This window comes from Lactuca sativa, chromosome 7 (genome assembly GCF_002870075.4).
Source record: "Lactuca sativa cultivar Salinas chromosome 7, Lsat_Salinas_v11, whole genome shotgun sequence".
NCBI lineage: Eukaryota > Viridiplantae > Streptophyta > Magnoliopsida > Asterales > Asteraceae > Lactuca > Lactuca sativa.
In genome coordinates this window covers 96409860-96424983 of record NC_056629.2, presented here as the reverse complement: position 1 = coordinate 96424983, position 15124 = coordinate 96409860, and the positions used below count along the sequence as shown (strand labels likewise).

Below are 15124 nucleotides of genomic sequence, written 5' to 3'. Positions count from 1 at the left end.
CCAGATAATTCTTCGAATGAGAGGTCCTACCCTGCAACAGTTGGACTCAAACAAGAGCTGCACAACAGTGCTAGACCTAACCTTCTGAAAATATTTAGTCCTTGCAATATGAAACTTAACGTATTTGTTTACTAGTTAGTTAAAGATAACTAGAACTCCTAAAAGCACAAAGCAAGAAGCATTCAAGCATTGAGTAACCATACCAAGCATATCTTATTCAGGCCATCATATTACTGACTAATCAGTTCTAGCATGTAACTTAATAAGCACATACAACAGGAACATAAGGCATTTTCCTAGATCCTTAGCCCTAATCTAGCATGCAGTTCTCATACACATACAATAAGCATATAAGGCATCCTTCCTAGATCCTTAGACATAATCTAGCATGCAGTCCTCATAATCATAACATGTCATAACATAACAAGTATGGGTATCTTGGGGAAAACTTACTTGAGCTCGGCCGATCGCACGCATCACACTCCTTGTACTTTTTCAAAGCTCTTTATTTTAACTTTTAAAAAAACTATTTTATTTGTAAAAAACTTTCAAGCCCTCGATTTGAGTCTAGACACCCCCGAAGGTGTGTCCGAATCCCTCAAACCAAGGCTTTGATACCAACTTGTAGCTTCCCAAAATTCAAGACCAAAAATTTCATTTTTAATATAGCAATTCATAAAACAATTTATAAGAAAACATCATCAGGTAATTTATTTCATAAAACCATAGGTCAAGTGTCTCAAAACCAAATCATAATAATGTCAGAGTACAAAACCCAAGAATCTCATACGCGGAAATCATGTGTGTGATCCGCTGCTACCGTGCCGACTCCTTTCCCTTCGAAGAAGAAGGACATGAAACAAAAACTAAAAACTGTAAGCACAAAGCTTAGTGAGTTCCCCCATCATACCACATAACATATAGCAACATATTGCCGAGCAATTTTGGGGTGCCCAACCTACGACAATTCTGGGGTGCCCGACCTACCCTGCCAGGCAATTCTAGGGTGCCAGACCTACCCTCCAGTTTATCAGAACTGGCTACAGGGACTATTTCACCCCTACCACTACCATATAATTTCATATCATAACATATAGTCATGCAATTCTAGGGTGCCCGACCTACCCTGCCGGTTTATCTTAACCTGACCCAGGGACTAGTCCCCTACCTACCACTATCACATAATCACATAACATACTAGCACATAAAACATAATAGATAGTGGCATACCAGAAAATTATCACAAAGACAATCATCTCAACTGTAATCTCCTACTAATGGGTCGGCCTTGGTGCCTTAGACCCACTTCTACTGGAAGGTAACTCACTTCAATGTTGTGTAGTAACTAAACTGCCCTCGGTGTTGGGATCAACTCTCCTCAAACTCCTACACATAACAGTCTCCTTGGTTACTCCTTCACATTCATATCCCCTTTGAGGCTCAATCTTCGGTAATGGTCAAAGTCAAAGTCAAAGTCAACACCCTGGTCAAAGTCAACATCCTGGTTGACTCAATTCGCCAAGTTGGTCCATCAACTCGTCGAGTTCCATAATTCAGAGAATCTTGAATTTGCGATCTGACTCGTCGAGTTTCTCCTTATGACAGAATCGAGACTTTCCATTTGAACTCATCGAGTCCTTCCTTGGACTCGTCGAGTTTTCCTTTATACAATCAGGACATTTGCTCACTGACTCGACGAGTTCATCCTTGGACTCATCGAGTTATTGACCTTTAAGTCCAAAACACCTCTAACTAGATGAGTCATCATCTAGACTCAACAAGTTGCTAAGTAACAGAGAAGGTTGGGGGAACCACGACCCGACTCGTCGAGTCCTAAGAACGACTGGTCGAGTCCTCCATGATCCAATACTATACAGTCGATTTCAGTCGGGCTTAATGCATCCAAAACATAGATCTGGAAACCTAGGGTCGATATAACACGTAAAGTTGCTAACCTTACGTGCATGCATGGGTTATTTAGCTCAAAAAGCCCTAAAAAGTGGTTCATAGGATGCATGGGACTCCCATGACCATAAAGTTGGCACCTTTATGCCATGGAGTCCCTCAAAGACTGGATCTAAAGTCAATACCCCAAGACATACTTGCATTCATGAATGGTTCTAAAAATGGCTCTTTAAAGCCTTAAACTACTCCAAGAAAAGATCTAATAGCTGACTGGACAAGGTATAAACGTTATACTTCAAATGAGCTGGAAATGGAGCACATACTCTGGATCTACTTGTTTCCTCTTGATCTCCCAAGCTTCCTCTTCCTTCTCAAGCTTCAAAACCACCAAAAACACACAACAATGGCTCAAGAACACACAAAATGGGCTAGGGTTTCAAGTTAAGGTTTTATGGACTAGGGAGGTGATGAGAGAGGGCAAAATGGGGTGTTAAGAGCTTTACATAGGGTGCAAATCCTAAAAACTAGGGTTTCACTCTGGCAATCCTACTCGTCGAGTCGAGGCTCCTCGACTCGTCGAGTAGACTTTAAGTCCCGCGTCCAAACTTCTCCCTTTCCTACACGACAAGTTTGGGGCCTCCAACTCGTCGAGTCCCTTTGCAGAAATGAACAATTTTTATTTAAAATACATACCAGAAACCGGGCGTTACAATATATATATATATATATATATATATATATATATATATATATATATATATATATATATATATATATATATATATATATACATAAGAGAATGAAGAAAAACTTTTTCCTTCTTTCTTTTGCAAGACAAAAACATAACTAGCTTCATGGCTAGTCACTTCTCCTTAATGCTTATTAAATTGTAAGTACCATGCTTTAGAAGTTTGTTCTTCTTATAATATTCAAACATGGACAAAGAAGGAAAAAATGTTGTATATTTTATGTCTTTTATAAAGGGTTTTAAGACACAAAAATCTACAAAAAAAAAAAAAAAAAAAAAAAAAAAAAAAAAAAAAGGGCTACCATTTTTCTTCCTTTTTGGCTTCCAAATACGTGAATAAACTAGCATCGGAAAAAATCAAACTAGTTTTTGTTTATTTCTTTAGGCATGTTCTTATTCCATAGGCTTTTAAGTACTAGAAGCATGGAATAGAAAATGAAAGACACCAAAGGGCTTCGAGCCCAACATTATCAGGTGTTGCCTTTCCTCTTTCAGGTTGAGGGTTCAAGTTCTATCGTGGACATAAGGGGAATTAAGGATTAGGAGTAGATTTTCCGTTCAAAAAAAGTGAAAGACTTAATGGATAAAGATGACTCTTGAAAGTATTTTAATGGACCTTTTGATCTCATTTTCTTTGGCTTGTAATTCATGTGAATCACTCCGTCCCCCTCTTTCTTTTTACCTTTTCAAAGTGTTAAGTTAAAAAGAAGAGTTTTGATACTTTAACTACATATATCTTTATGTCATTACTTAGGTTTTGACTTAATGCTTAAGAGTGTTCATATTATTACAAGGACTAAAATCTATATCAAGTTGACAAATTTTTAATGTTTCTAACTAAGGTGTGGTTCTATTCTACATTCTTCCTCAACTTCCAACCTCCCAAGATGAATCAATGTTTTCAAAGGTTGTATTTTTTTGTTCCTATGATTGTATTAATCTTTCCATGTGTGTAAAATGATCCTTGGTGGATTAAAATAGTTTAAAGTTTATTCACAATTTTAATGCTTGCGTTGCTGTTTCTAGTGTTTTTAGAAACCGATTTCTAAATGAAACCCAACAGATATTTCCTTACCCTCTTGCTTGAGCAGGTGTTAGATTTCAGTTTGTTTGACAGTGAGCTTTTGAGAGGTTTAATCTTTTAAGAAAAAAATAACTCAAATTAAGAAGAAAAATGGTTTTTCTAGAGTATCAGCTTAAATACGAGCTTAAAGTTTTTATTTTATTTTAACCAAAAAGCATTGAATCCAAAAGGTATTTAGCTAGTTCAGTAGCTTTTTGCATTTAGTTTTATGTACTTTGACACCTTTAAAAGGTTAAAACTACTTTTGCCTAACACTTTTACATATATTAAAACTAAGTGAACGGCTAGTTTTGCCAAACATGCCCTTCATCTCTTTAGCGTAAGAAACCTTATCAGCTTCTTACTCTTTATTTGTTGATGTTATCTTCAAATCCACCTTCAACAGTTTTCATGGGTTTATCTACTCAAGGTTTGACATCTACCGGATCTCTACCATCTTGGTGATGTGTCATTTCCTAGTTGTTGACTGTGGCAACTGTGGAGTCGATTAATTAGTTGTTACTCAGTTACGTTAGTTGTGTGTGTGTTTGTTATATGTACATTACTTGAGGCATTTTGTCTTTGTAAAGTGTGAAAGTAACTATCCATTTCCTTTTAACTTTTGTTCAATTGTTTTTCGATTACAACATGATTCTGGGTATAAATAAGAACACTAAAAGCTCATTTTCACAGGATTATGTATGCTGCTACTGCCATTACTTTTTACCCTCTTAATTTGATATAATGAGTATATATGGGAAGAAGTAAAACCCAAATATAATGATTATTTGCACCGGATCATCAAACCAGTTGGCAATTTGAGGAACTTGAAGAGAAAGTCTGGTTATTGTCATGAGTCATCTATTGCTTCCCTGCTTCTTTGATTGAATATTTAGGGAGATCGTTTGTAACTTCTATTATACTTTGTGCAGTCTCTTCTGGGTGTAATATGCGAAGCCTGAACCCAAAAGTTAAGTAAACCAGTTTCACAGTTCAGGAAAAAAAATCACGAGTCTCTACAAAAGAGTTACTCTTCCTTGTGTTGGCCCACACCGACGTATTCCAAGAGCATCATGATAGATGTAAATTTGGTATATAACATCATGATGATTGCTCAATTCTCACACGAAGCACAATTCACAATGGAATTGATTGTTCTATGCCCTAGGGGCAATCCAGGAGTTAGGAATTAAGTATGGACACAGTTATAGATCACCTTGGCAATGATGAAGCTCGTGGACTCTCTATAGGATCAACAGCTGTACCATTGCCATAAAGCTCCTCAAGGTGACGAAACTGCTTCCCAAATTGCTCAACAGCCCTGCAAAAGTGAAGACAATGATAATATATATTAATCTTGATATCATGAAAATCCAAGGAGAGATATTAAAACTAGTTCCACGCTATTTTAGGTATTTATTATGTGAACTTTGCTACGACAACAGGAATGACCTGGAGTCAACAACATGTGATGTTGTTCTGGTGTGTTAATCATTGTTTTTGGTGATTAAATTCATTCACCTTGTTCTAGAGTTTTTTAATTAAACGAAAGGAATGGAAGGAGAGGAAATGAAAGAACAATAGAAATAATCAAGTGTGTTCTTGAGTTGGAGGGAAATGGAATGGAATGGAGAGATTTAAGCCTTTTTTTGCCTTCCCCTCCTAACCCTCCCAAAAATTGCCTGGTAAAAAAAAACACTTATTTTGCTTCCCCTCCCCTTCCATCTCTTACAAAAAAACTCAAGAACACATTTCCCTTTGATCTACTTTCATTCCCTTCCATTCCACTCCTTAAATTAACTCGACAATAGGGTGGTAGTATACTTGAATAATGTGATGTTAAGAATATGAAAACTTGTTTCCCATTATTATAAGTCATTTATTGTGCTAAAATAGCACTACAGCAACATGAACCAGTTGATGTCAATAGCAGATGACCATTGTTTCAAGGTGTGGTCAGTGTGCCTATCAGTTGTTTCACTTTTTGTGCTAAAATTTATAGTATACTTTCACAATAATCTCAAAAAAGCCAAGTGTCAATTTAAGTATAGAAAAAATACAAATGTATTTGGATTTAAATATTAGTCATAAATATTTGGATGTGATGAACCAAAACATATCATGCAACATTAAGAAAATAAAGGATAATGGAATAAAGATTAACATACTTCAATTGATTAGGTTATTATATCATCTTACTTTCATCTCTTTTTAATACAACCTCGAACTTCTGTTTTTTTCTATTAAGACATTGTACTTCGAAAAGTGTACCTAATTGTAGCATCATACTTTAGTTTTTTTTTCTTATTAGGAGAGTGTACTTCATAAAATCTACGCACTATATCAATGAAATGCTTTGTATTTTGAATGATATTACTATAATTGGATAGATTTTTCAAAATACAGTGTTGTAAAAGAAGGATGATATAACAAATAAATAAATGAAAGGATGTTGGTTTTTTTGTATTTTACCCAAAGTTTAAAACAAAAAATTGTACCTTGGAATTGGATATATGAAGCCAGTTCGTTGAGCTCCATCCAAGTACTCTTTCAAAATAATTGGATGGTATTCAAGAATCTCCCTATATATCAGTTCACGTACATCTTCTTCTGTATATTTTCTTCGTTCAAACTCAAATTCCAACTTTGAAATGGGCTGAGCAGAAGGCTCCCTCTCAATCTTAGCTATATCCTTCAAATATGGATCCAAAAGAGCCTAATACAAAGTGCAAAACATGCTTTTTTGTAATCCAAATAAAAGAAATAGCAACTTACTTTAACTTATATGAGTACTATAGAATCCTACATTCATTTGTTTCTATTACAACATTCTACTCTCAATTGTTTTCTTAAACATTCTATTTTGATATATCTACACAGTAATAGCTTTTTCATTTATATACTTTTTAAGACATTATACTCTGAATGCTCTACCCAATTATAGCAGTGAAAACTGTTTTTGTTAAGTTATATGTTATTTATCTGTTTATGTATAGTATAGGGACCCCTTATGTAAATTATGTTGATATATATATATATATATATATATATATATATATATATATATATATATATTCATTGCAATACAACGCCCCTAATCAAGGAGGCTTTTCCACAGTTAACAGTTTTGTATTTGGATTGTGCTACACCTCCTCCCCTAAAATTTTTGTATTCTCGAAAGAACAAGAAGGAAATTCAGTGAGGTAGAGTGTTATGCATGTGCATGGGCAGTTTCGTCCTTTAAATTTATTACAAAAGGATATTTAGAGGGTAGTGGAGAATAATGTGGATATCTTTTTGGTGATTTTGTTTTCTCGTGGGAGAGTGTAGCCTCTAGAGTAGCTACTTGTTTCTTTATCGATTTGGAAATCAATCAAGAATTTGAGTCTTATTTTCTGGATTGTTCATTGTAATATCAAGGGAAAAAAAAGGAAAGCAGGATGGAATAATAAAAAAAAATAGATTTTTTGTTTTTTGCATTTAACCTTTTTTTGTTAAGAGAGATCTTTCTTAAATCTAGATAGATAGCGCCTAAGATGTTACCTCCTCAGGAGTAGGTCGATCCTTAGGGTCAAATGAAAGCATTCTTTCTAATAAACGAAGAGCGAGAGGATCTTTATTTGGGAACTTCTGTGAAAAAGGAATCCTGTTTTTCTTCCTCATGCTGCTTAAGTATCTCCTTGCCTTGTCATTTCTTATCTGTTTTGAGTCATATCAACATTAATAAGCAAGAAAGAGCGATTTACTTTCTAATAAATGGTCATGTAAACCAACCCTGGATATAGTATCAGCTGTTGGGGTTCCTAAAAGATCAGTGATCAAGTCCAACTGATGTACAACATTTTTCCCAGGGAAAAGGGGCTTTCCTGTTAGAATCTCTGCAAAAATGCAACCAATACTCCATATGTCTACAGCAGGTGTGTACTGCAGACAAAATGTTATTTAGTACTCGAAATCTACTTGGCCAATGCTTTTCATATAGTGAGTTACATGGTTAAATGTAAGAAATCGCAATATACTTCCATTGATTTGTTTACAATAGCATCCTCATCCATACTTTTTCCTATTACAGCATTGTACTTTGAAATATCTAGCCAATTTTGGGAATGTATTAATAAGAAAATTTTGAAGTACAGTCCTATAATTGTTTAGATTTTCAAAGTACAGTGACTTAATAAAGAAAAATGTAAACACTGCTGTAATATAATGAAACAGAAGTAGAATGCAATAATGCATATATAAACACCACTGCTATTTCTTGTAGTTAGCCCTATATTATAAACCTTTATTTCTTGTAGAATGCAATATGTTGAGAACTTAAAGTAAGTCTAAATTTGTTGAATTTAAAGCATATAACTGTAGTACAAGTTAGTACGTTGTGGCACCTTGCTAAAAAATGATCCACAGAGTTCAGGAGCCCTATACCATCGTGCTCCAACATAATCCTGTGAACACATCAAAATTCAAGCAGTTGATAAAAATTACTTTTAAAGAAGTAAGTTTACTAGCCCAATAACATATTGTAAGTTGTAACACCCCAAGCCCAAAGTTATAAACAAGCCCAATAACATCCTGATTAACATAAAACCATGGTGAGTGTTTCTTATTGGTAGCCCACAACTTAAGGCTTATACATACCGTCCAAAATATTGAAGTAGGTTGATCATTGAACACAACCCTTGAAAGACCAAAGTCACAGATCTTGAGTTTGCAGTCAGCATTGGCCAAGATATTTTTGGGTTTTAGATCTCTATGAAAGACATTTGCTGCAAAAGAAGTAAGTAATTCACAATCAGAATACACAAAAATATAACACGGCATGACTACTTGAAAGAAATACACATATCATGAAATGATCATAACACATTGTATTACCTGAGTGTATGTACTTCAGTCCTCGGAGGAGCTGATAAAGAAAGAATTGATGATGTGCTGGTGTTAAATCGTCATTTGCGATAATAACCTGATGCAGATCAGATTCCATAAGCTCAAAAACCAAATATATATCTCGGAATTCTCTTTTTGAAGGTGGTAATATGATGTGTTTGATTTCAACAATGTCTGGATGATGAAGAAGCCTAAGAAGCTTAATCTCACGAATGATGCTAACAGCAACAGAAACATGTTCGAATATATCATTTATTTTTTTTATTGCTACTTTCTCGCCACTATGAGTATCATATGCAGAACATACAATACCAGAGCTTCCTTTACCAATAACTTCCAATAATTTGTACCTACTCCCTTCACCATATTCACTGAAAAAGTCTGCTTCTGTAGTTTCCTGCAACATCATATATATCAAAAAGATTCACAAAACAAAAATTCTACTTCTTTTCTGTGAAACAGAAACCCTCATTTTATATACAAAGATATATATATACAATCCAAATAGGAAACTAGATAAAAGTAGCTAGCTTTCCTCCTCAAGTTGGAGAAAAGATGTTAATCATGCCAACTATTACAAATATGATCTATTATGCTTTCTGTAACGGCTTTGTGAGAATGTCACAAGTGAAAGGATTAGAAGAAATATGTTAGTCAAATGTTTTCTCATAAAACTCTAAATATTTTTTCTTCATTATAAATATAAGTTGATGTGTACTTTTGTATGCTTACCAGACTTGCAGTATGTTGCTGAAAACCTTCTTCTTTGTGCTTCCTAATACCAACATCAGGATTTGTAGAGATCAAAATGTTGTTGTCAACCCAACCTTGGGAAACCTTTCCAGAACTTCTCTCACCAACACTACTCCTTGAATTTATGTTTGCTGTAACATTGCCATTGTCATTACTTGATTGCTTAGAATCACCATGGGCTGAAATAGATGAACAAAACAAGATTATATAGTAATAATTTTGTGTTCTTCACAACATATGTAAATATAAGTTAGTTATTGTATCCTCTCATGTGTATAAAACAGAAAAATGTAGCACAGTTGGTTCCTGGGTGGCATACTTAAATGGTCAAGGGTTCGAGTCAAGCATCTCATAGAATATAGACGAACCAAATGAATGTCACATAAGCATTGTAACAAGCACAAACAAGCATTATCAGTCATCAAACAAATCTGTTCTAGTTTTAAGAGTGTAAAGAACATAAGCACATAGTTCTGTGGAAAAACAAAATGAAACTAGAGACACTTGGATACGCAAAACAAGGTGAATTATCAAGAATCAGGCTTTAGAGCAAAACAATGAAACTACAAACTAGATAATGGTAAAACAAATGAAAGAAATTTGGATTATGCTAATCACCAATATTAAAGCAAATGATAGAATAATAACATAAATATTTGAACTCAGTACTGCTTTCGGCATAACTACTCTTTTGTATTTTAAAGTTATGAGATTGCATTTCTACATTCTAACTAAGGAATATATACACACAATTCAACAGGAGCTGAAAATACCAGAGTTCTCTACATTGGAGGAAAAGGGAAACCGATCAAACATTCTTCCAAATATTGTTTTGCCACCAGCCTGCAAGGAACTATTGATTTTGTCTTGTATGTTCAGTGCAGATTCAAGACTGAAAACAACCTCAGCCATGGTAGGGCGTTGCTTTGGATGGCTAAGCAAACATCTCTCTGCAATTCGAACAAACCCCTTTAGACATTTTGTAGATATTTGCCCCCTTATATCTGAATCAATTATATCCTTTAACTTTCCCTCTTTGATAGAATCTTGAGCCCATGTTGCCAAGCCTACTTCAAGATTTTTATCCACAGCACGCTTCCTGCACAGCACTTCAAACAGCACAACCCCAAACGCATACACATCAGACTTCCTTGTCAGCCTTCCAGTTGCGTAATAATGTGGATCAAGATACCCAAATGTTCCTCTAACAAGTGTGTTGACATGAGTCGATGCCTGATTCGTTGGACCTATTTTGGACAACCCAAAATCTGAAATTTTAGCAGCCCAACTTTCATGTAACAAAATATTGGAGCTCTTGACATCACGATGTATAACCCCGAAATCAATCCCTGTACCCGTGTGGAGATATTCTAACCCACGAGCTGCACTTATGCAGATCTTGAGTCGTTGAAGCCATGAAAGAGGGGTACCAAGTTTATGGAGGTGGTCTTCTAGTGTTCCATTTGGCATATATTCATATACGAGGATCATTTCATTTTCATGATTACAATAACCAAACAAAGACACAAGATGACTATGACGTAACTTTGAAAGCATCTCAACTTCCGCCCAGAACTCTGTTGCCCCTTGACTGGACATGGAGTCCAACCGTTTAATGGCAGCAATGGAAACACTTGATCCATTGATAATGTTACCTTTGTAAACTTTTCCAAATCCTCCATGCCCAATTACTAATGATTCGTCAAAAGGTTGCTAAGAGAATCTCAGCAAACTGGAAGTGACGGCATGCTTGAGTGAGTTGTATGGAGGAGGTTGAGGGTTGAGATTCCTTACCATCGCCAGTGGCAGCGATCATAACTATTGATGAAGAAGAAGTCGAAGTAGACGTCGAATTTGCAATAGTTGTTCCGCCATGGATGATATTCAAGGTTGACAGTCAACTGTAATGAGTGATGGAGGCCACGCACATTTGTTTCAAAACCATATTATATTATTAGAAAAGGAATCCTGCGAACTCACCCTTTTGACTTTGTGGGTTGGATCTAGAGTTCTGGACCTGGTTATTCTCCTCCGGATTTTGGACAGCTTTTTTTTATGTTATACGATATTATATACAGGACAAATGTAATATTAAGAATTTAGGGAGGTGAACGGTTTATTCCGGATTTAGGAACTCCAATAAAAGGAGGTGACTGGTTTATACTGCATTTAGGAACTTTAGGAACTCAATACTTTACCCACATAAAAGGAAGGTGAATAGTTTATTCCGGATTGATGATTGAAAGTCTTTATTATTATTATTATTATAGCCAAATATAATAATTATTTTGCCAAAAATAACTAAAAAAACTCAAATTACAAAATTAGCCCTTAAAATCGCAGATGGATTAAGCTCATCTGCGATTTCGTATTTCTATCTGCGAACATACAAGTGCCTAAAACACATGTGTTTTAGGCATTTATACGTTCGTAGATGGAACAGTCCATCTGTGATTTTGTGCATTTCATCTGTGATTTCGTAGCTATTTTGTATAAAAACGTTTTATTTTCTTCATTTTTCACTATCTTTTTTAGATAAGCTCTCTCTCTCTTTTCACCTCCCGCTAGTTACAACGCAAACCAAATATTCATTCATTTTTTTAGAAACGTTTTAAACAAATTTTCCAAAGAAATAACAACAAAAATGATAATTTTTTGAAAATGTTCATATATAATAAGGTTATTTCGTGGTCAAACCCTATATATTTCGTAGTCAAAATAAAAAAAAACAAAAAAAATCACAAAATCGAAGGTGAATAGAGAGGAAATCGCAGATGCACATAATAGTCCATCTGCGATTTTAGGTTGGAAAAGGGGGTATATATACAACGAAAAAAAAAGTCACCTGCTTGCGAACATACAAGTGGCTAAAGCATGTGTTTTAGCCACTTGTACGTTCGCAGATGATATGACGAAATCATAGATGGATTATACACATTTGTGATTTTAATGGCTAAAATGTAATTTTGGGTTTTTTTTGGCTATTTTCCACAAAGTAATTAGTGTGTTGGCTAAATTTGCAATTTCCTCTTATTATTATTATTATTATTATTATTATTATTAATTTTTTTTTGCTAATAGGTCCTTAAAACATCAATTTATATGTTAAGTAGGGAACCATCCAACTTAATTAGGTTTTTATCCTGAACACTTACGTGGTTTTTATTTTCAAGTGATTTTTAAAAAAAAAATACCACTTCGGGCCATTTTTCACAATGCGACATGCGCAACACTTATCCTTTTGCAACAGTTTATTTTTTGAAGGATTCAGAGTTTTGACTTGTCTCTTCAAACCTTTTCAACTTTCATTATTTTCAAGTGGTTTTAAAAAAAAAATGGTATAACTTATTTTTTTTTTTTTTAAACTTCGATTTTTTTTTCCACTTTGATTTACGGATTTGATACAATTTCTTTTTATAGTTTCCATAATTTTTTATAACTTCATTTTTTTTAAAAAAAAAACTTTGATTTTTAAAATTTTTTTACCGTTTCTGCTAATAATATTTTTAGTTTCGGTTGCATCTTTTTAGCATGTGTAATTCTTTTACAAACTTTGTAGACATTGTTTGCAATATTTTCTTTTTTTATGTTTTTTTTAATTAGTTTTTTTCTAGAATAAACTGATAGCTTCTTTTATATTTTTTTAGATTTTTTTAGAAATTTTATATTTTTGTTTTTTATATGTTCTTTTTAGTACTATTTCGATGTGTTAAGACTAGATTTATTAAAATTTTGGTGTTGAGAATTATTTTAGGTTTATAAAAATAGTTTATTTAAATTTCAGTTTACTGAAACAGTCTACAGATGTTAAAAAACAAACATGTTTCCTATTACATGTTGCATCTGTTTGGTTCACCACTTCTATTATAGAGAGTTGCAGAGGTGATCCGCAAACTTCATGAATTTGAGCTTCAAAAAAACGAACAGCACCTTAGTCCACGTGGGTTTTTCTATATGTTTCAAAATTAAAATTAAAACATTATATGCTTGGTTTTTTTCATTTACCTTTAATAGAATAAGCCCTAAAATGAAACCGCTCCACCATTCTCCATTCACATCTCCATCTTCATTCACATCCCCATCTTGAATCATTGGTGGCGATAATAAAGAAAAGACCGATTTTTCCGATGATGGTGGCGACTACGTATAATTCCACCTATAATAGAGGTGCGAAAAGTATAATCAACAACAATTGTCACCATCTTCATATATTCATCCATTTTCCATCTCCTTCTCAAATCTCTATGACAAGATAATACGCTTTTGGGTCAAATTTGGAACTTAGCAGATGCAAAAGATAAATTCAATGGCCCTATTTCCTACTTCAACTCGACGAGTCCACTAGTCCACTAACAGGAGCATGGAATAGTATGCACATCATTAATTCAATATTTTCTTCTTTAATTTTTGTTTAGTTTTCGCAATTGATGATCCGGAAACGACGTTTTGTTGCTTATGTCAAATCATAATGTATACGGAGCAACTCTAAGAGAATGGATTATAGAGTCGGTGATGAATTTGAAGAAGTTAGAACAAGGACCTCTCTTCATTCACGAATGTATTTGAGGAAACTTTTGAAGTTGATACATACATATATATATATATATATATATATATATATATATATATATATATATATATATATATATATATATATATGAGTAAATGAATGAAAGCTTTTCTCCTTTTTTTTGCAAGACAAAAACGTGACTAGCTTCATGGCTAGTCACATGTCCTTAATGCTTATTAAATTGTAAGTACCATGCTTTATAAGCTTGCTTTTCTTATAATATTCAAGCATGAACAAAGAAGTACAAAAGTATGTATATTTTATGTCTTTTTTAAAGGGTTTTAAGATACATAAATATACAAAAAAAGGCTGTCATTTTTCTTCCTTTTCGGCTTCCAAAAACATGAATAAACTAGCATGGGAAAAAAAACCAAACTAGTCTTTGTTTATTCCTTCATCCATGCTCTTATCCATTGGCTTTCAAGTACTAGAAGTATGGGATAGAAAATGAAAGACACCAATGGGCTTCTAGCCTAACCGTCTCACATGTTGTCTTCCATCCTTCATGTTGAGGGTTCAAGTCCTGTCGTGGACATAGGTGGAATTAAGGAAAAAGAGTATATTTTCCGTTCAAAAAAATATATAAGTGAAAGAATTAATGGATAAAGAGGACTCTTGAAAGTATTTTAAAGGGCCTTCTGATCTCATTTTCTTTGGCTTTTAATTCAGGTGAATCACTCCCTCACCCTTTTTCTCTCTAACTTTTCAAAGTGTGAAGTTAAAATAAGAGTTTTGATACTTTAATGCATTTCGCATAAAGTCATTGCTTGGATTTTGACTTAATGCTTAAGAGTGTTCAAAATACTACAAGAAAGACTAGCATCCATATCAAGTTGACAAATTATTGGTATTTCTAACTAAGGTGTGGTTCTACTTTATGTTCTTCATCAACTTCCAACCTCCCAAGAGGAGCCAAAGTTTTCAAAGGCTGTGTTTTTTTCTTCCTATGCTTGTATTAAGCTTTCCATGTTTGTAAAATGATCCTTGGTGGATTAAAATAGTTTTAAGTTCATTCGCAATTTTAATGTTTGTGTTGTCGTTTCTAATGTTTTTAGAAACTGATTTCTGAATAAAACCCAACAAATATTTCCTTACCCTCTAGCTTGAACGGATGTTAGATTTCATATTTGTTTGACAATGAGCTTTTGAGAGGTTTTATCTTAAAAAAAAACAAAAAAAAAAACCCTCAAATTAAGAA

At 34.0% G+C, this 15124-nt stretch overlaps 1 pseudogene; it reads right to left on the bottom strand.

Annotated features, from left to right (window-relative positions):
- Positions 1 to 4296: 4296 nt before the first annotated feature.
- LOC111898463 (mitogen-activated protein kinase 16-like) lies at positions 4297 to 11510 on the bottom strand (annotated as a pseudogene).
- Between the last annotated feature and the right edge of the window lie 3614 nt (positions 11511 to 15124).